Source organism: Narcine bancroftii, chromosome 2, assembly GCF_036971445.1.
Source record: "Narcine bancroftii isolate sNarBan1 chromosome 2, sNarBan1.hap1, whole genome shotgun sequence".
NCBI lineage: Eukaryota > Metazoa > Chordata > Chondrichthyes > Torpediniformes > Narcinidae > Narcine > Narcine bancroftii.
Window position 1 is genome coordinate 43,683,424 of NC_091470.1, and position 15,622 is coordinate 43,699,045.

Below are 15,622 nucleotides of genomic sequence, written 5' to 3' on the forward strand. Positions count from 1 at the left end.
AAATCCCCACCCTCCTAGTCCCACTGACCAGCACCCGGTCCATACCCCTCTAGTCCCCTCCTATCCATGTAACGAACCAGTCTTTCCTTAAATGTAACCAATGATCCCGCCTCGACCACGTCTGCCGGAAGCTCATTCCACATCCCCACCACCCTCTGCGTAAAGAAATTTCCCCTCATGTTCCCCTTATAATTTTCCCCCTTCAATCTTAAACCATGTCCTCTAGTTTGAATCTCTCCCTTTCTTAATTGAAAAAGCCTATCCACATTTACTCTGTCTGTCCCTTTTAAAATCTTAAACTGATTCAATAAAATTTTCTGCACCAATTATATCTCACACCTCAAAAGATACATAAAAATAAACCAGAATTTTCTGATAGGTGTTTTAGGTGGTATAGATGTTGGTTTTTTTTTTACATTCCACCAGGTTATGCACGAAATTAAGACCTTTTTGGATAGAACAGGGGGAAGTGTTGACAAAATTTGTGGGGGTGAACTTCCCTCTAAACTCGGGATTGTTTCTTCTGGGGAATTTTGCAGTTATAAAAGTTAACTTCTCCAGAAGTAAATCTAAATTAAAATTGCATTGTCAATAGCCAGGAAATGTATAGCAGTAACATGGAAATCTGATTCCCTACTTTGCATTGATCGTTGGAACATGGAAGTGCAAAGTTGTATTCCCCTTGAGAAGGTTACTTATAGTCTTAGGAATAGATATAATATGCTCGTTGAAATTTGGCAACCTTATTTAGATTATTTAAATGCCCAGATTGTATAATTTATTTTGATATTTGTCAGTTAGTCCTTTCCTTATTAGAAATTTAATACTTTTAAATGATGTGGCTCTGAGGTGTCAAACCTTGTTCCTGTTGCTTTTGCTTTTCCATTTTCTTTCTTTTTATCTCCCCCAATTCCCTGCTGTCTCCCCACTTTTCTTTCAAATCTAGGGAGGGGCGCTGGGAGAAGGGGGATGCTACTTTCCTTTTTTTTTCGGACCTTATGAATGTTTTTCTATGATTTTATATTCAATGTATTATTATTATTATATTAATTGAGTCCCATATTCTGTTTTTCTTAAATAAAATATTTTAAAAAAATCTGGTAGTCTTGTGGGGAAAAAATAGTGAAAGTAGATTATGGTCTAAATGTTTATTTGAAATAAAAGCGAGACGTGACGGCATGAAATAAGAAAGTAAAACACTAAAGTCGTAGTTGAAATAAAAACCCAATGCTGGAGAAACTCAGCAGGTCAAACAGTGTACTTTGTATATAAAAGATAAAGATACTTAACCAACATTTCAGGCTTGAGCATTTCATCAAGGTAACATGAAATACAAACACATTCTAATTAATGACTATTGCAGCGGATATGGAAATTTGAGGTAATTAATTTGTGAACTTCATAATTACAGAGCAGAGGTGGCCATGGTGAACAGAAGTATTAAGGAGAAAAAAAAGCAATCCAATCACAGAATGCAGAGTCAGATCGAAATGAGCTAATGCGGGAAATAATTAACTTTCAATTGTTGATGCATTTAGAAATAGCCCCTTCACCCTCCACTGCCCCGACCAGGCATGATTATTCTCTCAATTACAGTGGGAAGGGAAACCCCAAAAAAGCCAGTGTGGTGTTACAGGAATAAAGCTTAGATTTACGGTCATTCATTTTGGCAATACTAAAATAGAACTTCTTGCAGTGAGGCTTATATATTATATACTATATCATTTATAATGACTTGCATATGAAATTTGGCATTGCACTTCACCTTATCTGAATTTAATCTAAATAGACTGCTTAATATTCGAATAGGCAATTCAAGTAGACAATCAAGAACACAATATTTACTCTGTAAAGAGTCAAAAGATCCAACACATTCAGCGCCACAGAGGAATAAGCAACAAATTACGGCCTCTGCAAATGCTCTGAGTTTATAACTTTGTTTAACCAACCTCTTGTGTAACCTTTTATGCTGAAACATGGCATGTTTCATAACTTCAGGAGCAAAAAGATTGAAGGGGATGATCTCACCCTGACGGATCCCACAAATGCATAAAGAATTATGTAGTTAGACAGGCATGCAGTTTATTGAGGGTCACCGATGATTCGAAGGTACACAGACCGTCTGTGCTGCAGTCAGCACATTACTAAATTGGATGATCCACCATCTTGGTGTCCCATTATATCCAGACTCGAGCCCCTACTCTACGTTAAAGAGCTTTAAAAAAAAAATTGGAAAAGTGGAGTCTTTCAAACATTCAAGAGGTAGTGTGGTGGCAAGAGTTTAAATTATTTTGAGAATGATATGGGGACTGGTCAAAAAATCTTTCAAACTTGAATGAATATTAATGAATGTATTCCATAATAATATGTTTTGATGTATTTTAATTACCAAGTGGCGATGGCTCAACTCATTATTGAAATCATTCCAAAATATAATCTTTTGTAGGAAATTTACCAACTTATTGATTGATGGCAGCTGTAATGAAGCAAAAATATTTTAAATTTCATGGGCCAACCTGAGCAGGATGAGGAAGAAACAGTTTTCAAAAGTATAGTTGAAGAAAGATTTCAGGGCATTTTGAAAAATGGATTGTAGGTCCATTGGAAGAGGGTCTTGTGGCAGAGGCTTGTGTTGATAAAGTCTTTGCTTCCTAAAGAAAGTGAAGCAGTCCTGGAAGTGGAGATTACAAGCAGGGTCATGGAGCTATATGGGGTGGAATAAAAGAGAGAAGAGGGGGACCTTTTCTATACATTAATTCAGTCTTCACAGTTTAGCTGAACCAGGCAATTCATAATTTTGCCATCCCTTTTAATCTTTACCAGAGGTCCCCAGCCATACACTATTATGTAGCTCCCTCTGCTTTGGTTCTTCTGGGTCTGAAGCACTCATGTTGAATGGCTTGGCAGGTTTGATGGGCCAGGTGGTCCACTGCTCCTATTTCTTTGTCTTATAGGCATAGCCCTATCAAATAGTAAATATGTAAATAATATTTTCCCACATAAAATGTTGTGCATAGGAATCAGTAGGTTGTTCCTGGAATGACTCAGTGGACTTGCTGCCAAAGATGTTTGAAGTTGCAGTTCCAATAGTGAAAGTACCTGGATGTGTTCCAGAAAACCAAGCAGAACTTGATCTAGTTCCCAGTTGGGATTCCCCCAAGCCTGATGTGCATTAGTACTGTAGTAGACAAATGCGTTTTATATAGAACAGGAGCCAGCTTGTCTGCAGTATTTGTGGTGTTTATCCAGTGCAATTGATGGAATGGATTTTCTATTCTTTCACTTCAGAAATCAGTTTCATAAAGTTTTACTTAGAGCATTACAGCACAGTACAGCCCCTTCGACCCACAATGTTGTGCCAACATCTAAACCACAAGACAATCTAAATCTTCTTGGACTCACACCCATAACTTGCTGTTTTTCTTGCTTCCAAGTCCCTGTCTAAGAGTCTTTCAATGAGTCCCAAATGTAATAGCCTCCACCACCATCCCTACCAATGCATTCAGACACCTACCACTCAGTGTTTTAAAAAAAAACTTGTCCCTGATATCTCTCCTGAACTTTCCTCCCCTCAGCTTTTGGCAGGAAGGAGGTGCTACCTGTCCACCCTATTGACCTCTATTGAGTTACTTCTCATCCTTATTTGCTCCAAAGAGAAAACCTTGCCTCATAAGACTCGTTTGTATCGCAAATATTCCAGGAGTTATTAAATGGAAGTATAAGCTTTGTACTAAGTAGGAGGAGAGGTGGCCATTATCTCACCTCAATAGGGACTTCTTTGGGGCAACGAATTTCACAAAATCTCATTTCCATGCAGGATTCTTCTCAGATTGAACGACTATAATTTGAATTTAAAAATTAAGGTTCTAAATCTCTTTTCTACGTTACTATCTTTTTTTCTTCATAAAAAAGTGGCTAAGAATATTTGGCCAAGCCCATGACTGCCCATTCCCCCACTGTTTGTTTCTATTTCTTTGCTAAACTTTAGAAGCACGGAAACATTCATTTAATATGGTAGATTGTCCTGAAAGCTCAATCCAGAGTATAAAGTCACTAGATCAGGGTTGCTTCCTAAGTCAAATCAGTTTCCATCTTTATAACTTTATGTTGGTTGCTGCCCTAGTCAAAATTGGCATGGATTCTTAGAAATTAATCTTCTAGCCACTGCTGCGAGCAAGGGCATTAGCATACCAACTGGTGATGGGAAATAATTTTCTTTAATCCACCATCCAAGCATCAACTAGTCAGGCAGTAGAACTTGCTTGCCATTTAATGGGTGTGGGAAGTGATCTGCTGAAGGATGAGCACATCAAATGTCCAGATATGAGCAGATGAAAGTTAGAGATGCTGTGATGGCAGCTCCCACAATATGGGAAAGACCTTATTTATGTTAAGTCCTCCTTTACACTGAGAATGATGCCATGGCCAGTCTAGTCTTTGGGCTGATGTGATGATGTTTTGGCAGGAATAGGACAGGACAAATTTAACTGCATAATATGGAAGATATTGGTGGGCAGCAATGTCACTTTTATGCATTCTTGGGACACTGAAGTTTGTCATAGACGCACATTGGCTACAGTACACCTTGTGCTATGGCGTATTGTCTACCTATTATTTTAGAACTTCAGTGGGTATATTGCTTGCACTGGAACCCTAGATTTTTTTTTCCAGTTGGCATATTTGACTTTTTATTGTTCAGAGGTGGTAGCAAAGCTAGACGAGATAGATTGCTATGGGATGTCTCAAGAGAACTCTGGTTCAAGATAGGGTTACAATTACGATGGTCTTTGAAGTGTTCCATTCAATGGGTGCTGAAAGCCTCTTTGTCCTTGATGAGTACACACCTGTTCTTGGCTCTCAATAGAAAGAGTGAGCCCTGACTGTAGTCATTTCAACTGAGAGTCATGTCTGCCACATGAAAGGTTGAGGTCCAACTGAGTGATAAAATCAATATGGGTTCCTCTGCTCTTAAAACACAGTGAATACGACCTTCCCTACGTGACAACTCCAAGGAAAATGCACAAAACAGGACCAGCTACTACACATGGCCTTTATTGACCTCGCAAAAGCCTTCAGCTCCAACATTTGAGAGAAACTGTTGAACATCCTCCTCAATTTGGCTGTATGTATAAAAAAAAGTAATCTTCATCTATGCACACTTCATGATGGCGTGTAGCTGTGATCCTAATTAAAGTGTCTCTATCTGAACCAATTTCTACATAGACCATGCAATAATGCTCAAACATATTTTAATTTTCATCTGCGCAATATTGAACCTCACCTCCAAAACTTTCTGTTGGAATGAAGTTACAGGAGCAATACCTTTTTTTGTTCCTAATTGTGCTGTTTATCAGAAACTCCTGACGTTCACATGTAATAATAATAATGATAATAATAATAATAATAATAGATGTGCTAGGTTAGTTCAATTTCTGCAGGATAACTGTATTTAAATTTGTTATCAATAATATTTTCCCCCACAATGCTGGTCATGATGTTGGTCTAAGTGATGGTAATGCCAGTGATTTTAGGAATTGGTGGTTAGAACACCTCTTTTTGGAGATGTGCTTGTGGTGCAAACTTTTTTTGCTACTTATCAGCCAGTAATTGAATATCAGCTAGGTTTTTCTGCATGCAGGCTTCCACTGGCCACTTTGCTGAGTTCTGTAGTTGTGATGGTTGGGCAACAGCTCTGAGTTCCTCTCCCCAACCCTCCCCTTCCTCTCTCTCCTGACCTTGTGATAGGAGAGATGCAATGGTGAAGCAAGGAAGACAGTTGGACAAGGCACTCACTGAACTCCTGCTGCGATGTCCTGGGGTTGATATAAACATTGATGATTCACATCCAAAGCACTTTTCATTTATATGAAATATGGCTCCACTCACTTGATTGGTGGTAGATGGCTGGAGAAGTAATTAATCAGATTGGATCTGTTCAGCTTTTTGTGAGCATGTCATAACTGGATAAACTTTCACATTGCAGGGTAGATGTCAGTGTTGTAACTGTTCAAACAATTTCTATACTATTTTGGAATTAAGTTTCTACCTTGTATTAAAAAATGGTAGTCAATTTGCCTCAGTGTGATCTCTTGCCCAACAATACTATTGTTGGCACCTTGGACAGTGCAATCTTCCCTCACTGCAGCACCCGAGTGCCAATGTAGATAATATGTTCATATCTCTGTGGAGTGGTATGAATTACTGCACTGGATATGGAACAATTTGTCACTCCAGCTCCAAATAGGAGTCCATCAACAGTTGCATTCCACCCCCCCCCCCCCAACCAATTACCTTGTTCTGATTTCTGGAGGGGCCATTCTCTCAGTGACTCACTTGTGTTAGAGTTAACAATAAGGATCGTTTTTTGTGTCTCCATTTGTTTTTTTTTTCACTCCGTCTCTTCCTTTTTATTCTCCTGAGGGACTGTGTGACTTGTGTTTGCCCAATTCCATCATTAATCATACAATTAAGTCATGCAATTTGGAAAATGCTACCTCATATCAAGGGCATTGTTTTTGCTAACGTCAATTGAATGTGGTGGCCACAGTAATGAATGATCAAAGTGGAAGCATACCATTTTTGTAATACCCCTCTCGATCCTCTCTCCTCCCCTTGACTCCTCCATAAATGGAGATAACCCTGTTGTCAATAGCTAATTTAAGTATTCAGTCCTAGAATTTTTGATTTCTGTTCCCAGAAAGAATAATGATATTCTAAACAAAGTAATCTTTGGGGACATCCAAGAATGTTGACTTTTCTGCATGGTTGATTCTGCTGGAAAGGAGATAGATATATATTACCCTGTACGAATGTAGCAAGACTTTGGCCTTGCAAAGATGAAAGGAAGGAGAGGAATAGAATACTTGATCAAGCATTTAAGATGGTCAGAACATCACTTGTCAAGAGTTCCTCTTAATAAGATAGTTGAATTTCCTGTTTCATTAACGGAACTGATGGATAAATGATGTCGAACAGTCGCCAATGTAAGTACTACATTGAGCAGAATCTGAAAGTAAGTAACTGGAAGAGGTTTGTGCATTTGCTTGGATACATTTGTGCAACATGTTAGGGCTGTGGTCAATCATTCTCACTAGACTGACAAAATGTGAAAAGCAAGGGATATAAATAAAACTAATTAATGTCACTAGGAATCCAGAAATAGGAAAGTTGCCATTATTATTTGTATCTCTCTAATTTCACTCTATATAACTCTGATGTACACTTAATTGATATGTGTATGATGTCCATGAATAGTGCTTTTTTAAAAAAAAGTTAGTGTGACAGGAATGCAAGGTAAATATGTTCTGCAGCTGCGTGTTTTATTTTGAGATGTGGGACTTTCCTCTTGCATCCCTTTGAATCCTGGAATTTAACTTTGGTTTGATGCCTTCTGATTTTCACAATGAGACAGTCGGTTTTGTGGGTTTGGATGTGGTTCAGTGTTCTGGGTCAGACATTTTCACTTAGTTCAAAGATGCTGAGAGCAAAATACAGATTCTACTGGTATCTAGTAAAGATAAACACTGTACTAGAAAAATAAAAGGTGATCATCAGGGTTTGAATAATTACAAATTTACATAATTATTTCTAATTGATTCAATAAACAGGAATAAAATAAACTATTTACCAATTGATTTCACTTGGATGAACTCTTTAAGGTGCTTAGATGTCACATCTCTTGAAATCTGAAAAGAGGTATGTAGATTGAAGTGTATATTTTTAATGAGTCAAGTTTTCAAGTTGGATCAGTGATGTAACAGAAGCAGGCTCTCTGTTCATCCTTTGGACCTAAATTTGAATGCAGTCTGAATCAAATTAAAGAAAATGTGCTTTGCTGTCCTGTAGTGTTAAACTGATCACAATTGCTTGTCGTATGAAACCCAGAGCTTTAAAATGGCAGCAATTTTCTTTAACGTTTAAGAGGCACTTTTAATTAAATGAATGTAGAATCTTGTTTTCAGTAGAAATTAGATCATGTGTATTGGCCCTCCCGTGTCTATTTTCAGTGTTTCATTTTGAAGAGACCTATTTTCTGCCAGTAATTAGACTATAAAGCTTCATATTATGACTGACAAGCTGTCGTATGAAAAATACCTAATTCTCCATCTTTGAGTCAGCTACTCTAATATTTTTAATGTTCTGTAAAAAGGAAACTTTTTTTTATTTGTGTGAAATGAAATCAGTTTTCATTGGTGCTGTCATATGCTGTGTCTCCTCATGATGTGGTATTAATTTTTAATTAATGGCCACTTTGGATCTGAGAATTGTATCTCGCGCCTTCTGTGTATTTTACTGCCACTCTGAATTGTTTAGGGTTAAAAAGCTTCTTATGCTCTGCCTTTCTCCCCAACATTATCAATATTTCTATGCAACTTCCTAGAGGTTGCATTGTGTCTTGTCATTACTCTGGAGAAGCAACAGGTCCAGTGGTACCTGAATGCAGGTTGAATGGATCAGTTAGGTTTCCTCCTTGAATTGCGAATAAGAGTTATTAGGCTGGATGGATGCAACTACTAGAGTGCCCCAAGAATCCGTTCTTTTTATTTACAACATGGTAGAAGCTAATTCCATCCATTTAAAACCATGCTGCCCAATTTCTTGATGCTCAGTCGATTATCCTTATTAATGGCAGAGGGTACAGAGCAGTAGGTATTGATGTTTACTGATAAAATGAAAATAGATGGTAGAGCATATTGTGGGGAGGATGTGTGGACTGTGCAAAAGGGCCCTGGTAGCTTTGCTGAATGGTTGAAAACTTGGAAAATGGTGATTGATGTAGTAAAGTGTGAGATCATGGACTTCCATTGACAGAATCAAAAAGATTGTCTAAATGGGGATATTAGAAATGAGTACAACAGGATTTGAGTGTTCTTGTAAGTTAGCATGCAAAAATAGCAAGTCGATGGGACAATAATATATTGGCCTTTGTAAGTAGGGAGCTGAAATTTAAAAATGCAAGTATTGTTACAATTGCACAGGACGTACATATATGAGGCTGCATCTGGAGTACTGGACATGGTTTTGGTCCCCTTATTGAAGAAAGGATATTGTTATGGACCTTGGACAATTTTATTTTTGACTGAGGACAGGACTGAGCCTACTGCGGGAGATTTGACAGCTGTTAGGAGCTGTAGTAGCGCTGGGCTACCACTAAAGAACTTTGACAGCTGTCAAAGCACGGGAACCACGCCCTGGAAGTCCATGGGCTCACAGGAGAGCGAGCCTGAGGCTGGTAACCTCTCTCCACCAATGGGGAGAACTGGAAGCATGCTTAAAAAGCCCCAGTACACCGGTTTTGAAGAGGTTAGTCAGTGGATTGGACTGCAGGCACCAGACAGTCGGACTTATTGTGCGTGCTCACCCGGCAGTTTCAGCAAGCCACACGCTGCTGAGTTCATGGGTGATAGCACTGCCTTCTGGATCTGTATGTTGGTGTGTTCACCCGGTAGTTTCAGTAGGAAAAAGATGACTGAGCTACTTTTTCCGTGGGTGCTAGCACTGTTGTTCCGACAGCAGTTTGTGGAACTCTGATACCCAGAATGTGTGTGGGACTGATCAGTGCTTCTCCTGTCCCCTTACAAGAGGAGGACTTTGTGTGACAGGAGTCACGGGACCATTCAAGCCAGGGTGTTCAAAGGAGAGGACTTGTGTAACAGAAGGCCACTTGTTAACCCTAAAGAGGGCTCTGAAAGACTCGTGTGACAGAAGGTAACTTGGTATCCTTAATGAGGGCCTTGGAGGTATGAACCTCGTGGAGTGACTAGGAGGTCGCTGTGAAAATTCCCGGGTGAAGGAAGTAAAGGTGGTTGTTGCCACATTCGAAACTCAAGCGTGAGTCTGTCTCATGTTCCCCTGACAGGGTTGAAAGTCTATAGGGACCATGGTCATCTGGATACAGACTCAAAGACCAGTGGGCAAGGAAACAAATAATTCTGTGAGCTGTTCCTTCTTGACTGACTGACTGACTTGACGTGACATATTTGGGGGTTTAGTTTTGGGAATTTTATTTGATTTTTGGGGGCATTTGAGCTTGGACTGTAATGATCTGGGTTCCCCCCCCCCCCCAATATACACCATATAATAATCTGTTGTTTGTCTAGAGTTTCCATTAAGGCTGGTGTTTGGGTGTTGCGTTTATCAGGTTAATTCTATTATTGTTAGTTTGTAAATAAATTTTGTGTTAAACTTAACCCATTCATTTATGTGTCTCTCAGTTGCTGCTGGGGAGTGTAACATAAATTGGGGGATCATCTGATAGTAACCAAGTTTGGCATCTTATTTGTGTATATGCTATAGAAAGAGCACAGAATTTGGAACTTAGTGATCGACTAAATTCCGATTGATCGGCTAAATTCCTTCTGCAAGCTCATGAAGAGGTTTGTGTGTGTGCAAAAAGCAGCAGCAATGGATGTGCAGAAATTTATAGAGTCACTCTATAAATACAGACATACCCATGAGTTGAAGATTCATCAACTTTTGGTGCGGGTGAATGGGTGGGTACAAGTAAGCGCGGTATCTGTGGATAAAGTCGGCATCTTCTTCCGGTGCGCAGCACCAGACCGAAACAACCAGTCCTCCATGGTATGTGGTAAATTGCCTGCAAGGGATCTTTCTAAACTTGTTCAATTCTAAGAATCTGTTTTTTTACCTCAGCATAAAAACATGAGGTTCTGAAGGACCAACTGTTTGGAATTGTTCAAGTGAACCGGTACGGACTTGAAGGGCCGACATGGCCTATTTCCGTGCTGTAAACGGTTATATGGTTATATGTTGCGTAAAGAGTTGTGGAGCACTAGAAAGCACAAATTGGTGGCTATTGCCCAAAAATTAGGAATTACTTCAGTAAAACCATCACTGAAAAGGTGGAAATTGGGATAAAGATTGCCAAGCATTATATAGCTGATGGACAATTTGAAACATTTTCCTGAGAGTCTAATCTCCGAGAAAATACAGTTGGAAGTGAAAAGATTGGATGCGGAAATAGAAGTTAAGAAATTAAAAATGGAAGCAGAGAAGAGAACAAGGCAACATGAGTTAGAGAAGCTTAGAATGGAGAAGGAAAGCAGAGAAAGAACGCCATGGATTCCATCTCCAGGTTTTGGTGGAGGGTTTCTAGCTAGCCAAGAGATTAGATTAGTGCCGGAATATTTCCAACATTTTGAAACGGTAGCTGTAAATTTGAACTGGCCAAAAAGTCAGTTGTCCCTTATGCTGCAAAGTGTGATTAGGGGAAAAGCTCAACAGGCTGACTCTGCCCTGACAATTGCACAAGATGCAGATTATGACGTGGTGAAAGAGACCATCCTTAAGACTTATGACTTATGAATTAGTTCCTGAGGCCTACTGACAAAGGTTTAGGAACTAAAGGAAGACCCCAACCAAATCATGACTTTGCATATGAGTAGGTTGTGTACTTTGGCCGGTGGTGTGCTTCTAGAAACATAAATAATGATTATGATTGGTTAAGAGAATTAATAATAATGGAAGAAATTAAGACATGTGTCCCCGATGGCATCAAAGCATATCTCGATGAAAAAGAGACCACAACTTGGCAGGACGCTGCTAAGATAGCAGATGAATCTGACTTAAATCATGGGTTTAAGTGGACGTCCAGTAGAACTTTTCCCAAAAGTCAGAGGGATTAGTCCAAACAAGGCAGCAAGTAAACATGAGAATAGGAGTAGACCCAAAGATGAAGGGAAGGCGATCAAAGAGAGATCTTTGGATCCTCTGTGACAAAAAGATTGGTCATGTGATTGCCAGTTGCCCTGTGTTGAAGAGAAAGAAGGAAAAGGACATAGCCCCAAATGCTTGCATTCAGAGTGAAAGGAGATCTACTGACCAGGGAAAATCCAAACTAATAGATGACGTTAAGAACATTTTTAGACCATTTGTGACCAAAGGTTCAGTGTCAATCTGAGAAGGGTCAAAGCCAGTGCCTATGAAGATCTTAAGGGATATGGCCACGGCTCAGTCACTAGATAGCATCTTAGGTTTCAGTAAGGAAACTGACATGGGAAATCAATTTAATTCGAGGTATTGGGAGTGATGTGGAATCTATTCCTTTACACCCAATAGTGCTAAGATAGGACTTAGTCAATGGACCAGTTATCATAGGGGTTAGGGCAACTCCAGTGGATGGAGTTTCACTATTACTGGGGAATGACTTGGTGGAAGGAAAGGTTGTTCCTTCAGTACAATTGCAAGCTAAGCCAGTAAATGAGCTATCTGATAAGGACTTGGCTATTTACCCCGCCTGTGTGATAACTAGGGCGATGTCTAGGAAGATATTGAACCTAGGTAAGGTGGTGGAAAAGAATTTGGACTAAAACCAAATTGGTAGTGGTTTAGAACCAGTTTCGAGTAAAGGTGACCTGGTTCAAACTGAGAAATAGTCATTAGCTAATCCCATTCCTGATAGTAGCATGAAGGGTCTGGAACCATCATTGTCCAGACAAGAAGTCTTCATACAACGAAAGGAGGATCCAGATCTTGCGAAGGTAAGGGAGAAGGCCCTCTCCAAAGAAGAACTGAAAAAAGGTGTCGGTAGGATACTATGTTAGGGATGGCGAGCTCAGGAGAAAATGGAGGTCATCTGATATTCCTGCTGTGAAGATGGGGCAGTGGTGCAGCAGGTCGTGGTACATAGAGCTTTCAGAAATGAAATCATGACTTTAGCTCCTAGCACCCCTTTTGGAGGACATCTTGGGGTAAATAAAACTGTCAATAAAATCACCAAACAATTTTATTGGCCGACTGAAAGGAAAAATGTTGCATATTTTTATAGGGTCTGTCACATTTCTCAGATGGTTGGTAAACCCAACCAGGGTCCCCCAGTGCACCCTTACAGCCAATCCCAGCTTTTAGTGAACCATCTTCCAAAATAATTGTGGACTGTCTGAGGCCCATTACCTAGAACAAAGGTGGAAATCAATACTCCCTGACAATTATATGTGCTGGTACGAGGTTTCCAGAGGCCATTCCTCTGAGGAATATTAAAGCCAAGTTGGTGGCAAAAGCTTTAAGGTTTTTTTTCAATCCAGTGGGCCCACCAGGTAGATACAGTCAGACCAGGGGAGCAATTTCATGTCAGGCCAATTTCGGTTGAGGGTTAAACAGATCATGTCGTCAGGAAGCATTAGAAAGGTTGCATTCAACCTGAAAGAATATGATGAGAACTTAATGCTTTGAACATGATAAAGATTGGGATGAAGGAGTTCACTTACTTTTATTTGCCGTAAAAGAATCAGTCCAGGAATCACTTGGCTTTAGTCTATTTGAGCTAGTTTTTGGACATGAGGTGAAAAGTCCACTAATGTTACTAAAAGACCTATGGACTAATCAGGATATACAGTTGAACTTATTGGATTATGTCTCCAAATTTAAAGAACAATTACAGAAAGTCTGTGAAATGGCAAAGGAAAATCTGAAAACCGCTCAACAGAGAATGAAAGTCTGGTATGATCGTAAGGCAAAGGTAAGGAATTTCAAGCCTGGTGACGAGGTGTTAGTACTGCTCCATACCCAAATGAATCCCCCTTTTGGCTAGGTTTTCTGGACCATATGAGGTTCAGTCTAAAATTAGTGAGGTTATATATGTAATTAAAACACCTGATCGCAGACAGGAGAATCAAGTCTGCCATGTAAATTTGATTGAGTCATATTTCAAGCTGATGTCTCCTAATGGGACGAAACCCTCACTGTTGTTGATTAACCAGGAGGGAGCAAATAGACTTAGTTTCAAGGAAAATCATGGGATACAGAAAATGATAAATCCAAGAATGGACAATTCTCTGGTTTTACAGGACCTGGAAATGAAATTGGCTCATCTTGAAATTGTAGAAAGGTAAGAAATAAAACAGTAGCTTCTAGAATTTAAGATTTGTTTCCAGATATACCCCAACGAACCTCCATAGTTGCCATGATGTGGACATAGGTGATACAAAGCCTATTAAGCAACATCCTTATCAGATGAACCTGGAGAAGAGTAGGTTAATGAATCACGAACTTGATTATATGCTAAAGAATGAAATCATCCATAAGTCAACTTCAGATTGGAGTTCAATGTGCGTGTTGGTACCTAAGGCAGATTTTGTAATGATTACAGAAAGGTTAATGTAGTGACACAAAAAGATGCCTAGCCGATTCCTAGAATTGATGATTGTGTTGACAAAGTGGGAGGAGCTGAATTTGTGACTGACAGATTTGCTAAAGGAGTATTGCTATGTACTGTTAACAGAAAGAGGCAGAGAAATTTCAGCATTTGCAATAACCCCACCCAGGCTGTATAAATATAATGTTATGCCTTTGGGAAAATAATGCTCCAGGAACTTTCCAGAGAATGATGAATTTGGTAATTCAGGGATTGAGGTGCACGGGTGCTTACCTGAATAATTTGATTATAGGGACTCACACCTGAAAGGAGCATATGGTGGAATTGAAGGAATTATTTACTCGTTTGTCAAAAACTAATCTTACTGACAATTTGAGCAAGAGCAAGTTTGGGCATGCGACTGTCATGTATATGAGTTATGTCGTCGAACAGGGACAATTGGCGCCAGTGGAGGAAAAAGTCGCAAACATTTCTAAGTTCCCTCACCCAATTAATAGGAAAAACCTACAAAGATTTTTTTAGGAATGATTGGCTATTATCGAAAAATTTGTAAAAATTTCACAGATATTGCTCTCCCTCTCCCGAAATTGTTAAGGAAAGGAGAGAAATTGATTTGGTTGGAGTATTGCCAAGAGGCATTCATAAAATTAAAACCGATCTTATGCTTCCATCCCATACTTAAGTCCCCGGACTTGGGGAAACCTTTTTCTCTAGCTGTGGACACCAGCGATCAAGCCATGGGTGCCATGTTGCTGCAGAAGAAGGAATGTGACGAGATTGACCATCCTGTGGCATACATTTCAAAGAAGTCTAGTGAACACCAGAAGAACTACTCAACAGTTGAAAAAGAACTGTTGGCTCTTGTGTTGGATTTACAACATTTCAATGTCTCCATTTCTATGACCAATCATTGTATAATATGGATCACAATCCTATAGTTTTTCTATGTAGAATGAAGAATAAGAACAGACGGTTACTGAAGTGGAGTTTGATATTAGAGGAAAATTACTTAATGATAACCCATATTAAAAGGAGGAATAAAGCAATTGCTGACTGTCTGTCACGTTGCTAAATTTTGAAAATGAAGAAATTCTTGTGTGTGTTTATAATGGAAAATTGTACTTGCCTTGTATTATAGTTAACTGTTAAATTTTTTTCCCTCAGACCAAAATTTTCTTTGTTGGTGGGAAGTGTTATGGACCTTGGACAATTTTATTTTTGACTGAGGACAGGTCTGAACTAACTGCAGGGGATTCGACAACTGTAAGGAACTGTAGTAGCGTTGGACTACCGCTAAAGAACTTTGACAGCTGTCAAATCACGGGAATCACGTGCTGGAAGTTCATGGGCTCGCAGAAGAGTGAGCCTATGGCTGTTAACCTCTCTCCACCAATGGGGAGAGCTGGAAGCATGCGCTGGGCGTTTAAAAACCCCAGCACACTGGTTTTGAAGAGGTTAGTCGGTGGATTGGACTGCAGGCATCAGACAGTCAGTCTGACTGTGTGTGCT

At 39.5% G+C, this 15,622-nt stretch overlaps 1 protein-coding gene across 7 annotated transcripts in view; it reads left to right on the plus strand.

Moving 5' to 3' along the window:
* Window positions 1-15,622, plus strand: part of traf3 (TNF receptor-associated factor 3) — a 99,752-nt gene that overhangs the window by 47,179 nt on the left and 36,951 nt on the right. The window contains exon 1 of one of the 7 annotated variants that reach the window (XM_069916466.1): window positions 13,457-13,477. The exons of the other annotated variants lie outside the window; for them this stretch is intronic. The gene's annotated coding sequence lies outside the window, so the exon portion shown is untranslated. Of the gene's footprint in view, window positions 1-13,456; window positions 13,478-15,622 lie in introns of those variants that run through there. 7 annotated transcript variants of the gene reach the window in all.